The 1,407-nt window shown below is 41.6% G+C and overlaps 1 non-coding gene across 1 annotated transcript; it reads right to left on the bottom strand.

The window, feature by feature from the left end:
- Positions 1-920: 920 nt before the first annotated feature.
- LOC149839212 (U5 spliceosomal RNA) lies at positions 921-1,040 on the bottom strand. Its single transcript, XR_016431695.1, has one exon. It is a non-coding gene; the product is annotated as a U5 spliceosomal RNA (small nuclear RNA).
- Between the last annotated feature and the right edge of the window lie 367 nt (positions 1,041-1,407).

The following is a 1,407-nucleotide window of genomic DNA, read 5'->3' as shown; positions in this document are numbered from 1 at the left end:
CCGAGCAACGGTTTCCACACACTCACCACCATGGTGGTTTGACCATGCATGTACGAAATCCATAAACTCCCATCCCAGCTGCCACTTACCAAACAGATTTGACTTGCAAATCCTACCCAAAACCATATATGTGATTATTCAAATTAAACACCCTTGGGTGTCTTTCAGAGCCTCTGATCTCATATCTGATGATCCGATGTAGGGTGAGGAGCAACTGATATGACACAGGGCACATTCCTAGATTTTTTTTTTATATTTACCTGGAGAAATCACCCCCAGGATCAGAGACCTAGCCTTGCTGGCTCTGCCTAGATCATGTAGACATATCGAACTCTGGACTAGCTTTGATCATATTGACTGGTTTTTAACTTCATTTTTTGTCATTAACTTTGTATTATTTGGCATTCAATACCATCTAGGGGTAGAAAGTTAAACAAAACTTAGGTCAGTTTACGTGACAAGGTTTAGACTCAAAATTGTTGTTTTGTGTTATCGGACTCTTTTTTTATAATAATTTTAGTTCTAATTATTTTATTCTTAAAATGTAAATGACTATTTTTTTTTGTGGTGATTAATCATGATTTTTCAAAGAATCTAAATGATAAGGATGGTCGAGCCTGATTAATCACTATTTGCCAATTAAAGCACTTAGGAGGAATTACCCCGGCCAATTAAATCCAACTTCCAAGGTGTCATGGGATCCAGAATGAAGATCCAATCCACGACCCAACCTATAACAAATAGGTTTTCACCTCCTGTCTTTCATATCCAAACAAAGAGAGCCGTCCGCACCAAATGAAAACATTTTTTGTTTAAAAATTTAATCTTGTGGATTGGTCGGGGGTGCGCCTGGCCCGTACAGCAGTGCAACGCATTGACAGCGCTCAAAGGGAAGAATTTAAGCCAAGAATATTGCTAGGGTTTTCCCTTGAAGGAAACGCCCTCCAAAAATAGGCGCATGCCGTTTTTAAGTGAAGAGCACACGGTATTCTTTAGTAAAAGGCGAAAGAATAGTTCGCTCTGTGCTCAGCACGCGGCTGCGTGATTTTAAACGGTTGCATCCCACCCCATTATATACAAGAGACTTGGCCACCAACATCTCTCGCTGATCGATATGGGACTAACACATTCATTTGATTTTCATTTGTTGAAACCACCCAACAGAACAGACTACAACGTTCCCTCGTATGCGGTTTCAACTCCTCCAGTCCTACCATCTCTGTTTGCTCGTCTAAGCCGCGTCGCATTGGTCTCAGGAACTGAGCCTCTATCGTTGAGCTCGGTTTGGACCTGAAACTGAGCTTCTATGGTTCGGGTCATGATCCACTTTCTAGGTTTACTCCTAAAACTGGGACAGCCCAGTCTTTAGTTTGACATGTTCGAGGTCTGCTTGTTTGGGCATGGTGA

Source organism: Nuphar pumila, chromosome 4 (genome assembly GCF_984573655.1).
Source record: "Nuphar pumila chromosome 4, dmNupPumi1.hap1.1, whole genome shotgun sequence".
Lineage (NCBI taxonomy): Eukaryota > Viridiplantae > Streptophyta > Magnoliopsida > Nymphaeales > Nymphaeaceae > Nuphar > Nuphar pumila.
The sequence above is the reverse complement of the archived record's forward strand: the minus strand, read 5'-3'. Positions and strand labels throughout refer to the sequence as shown.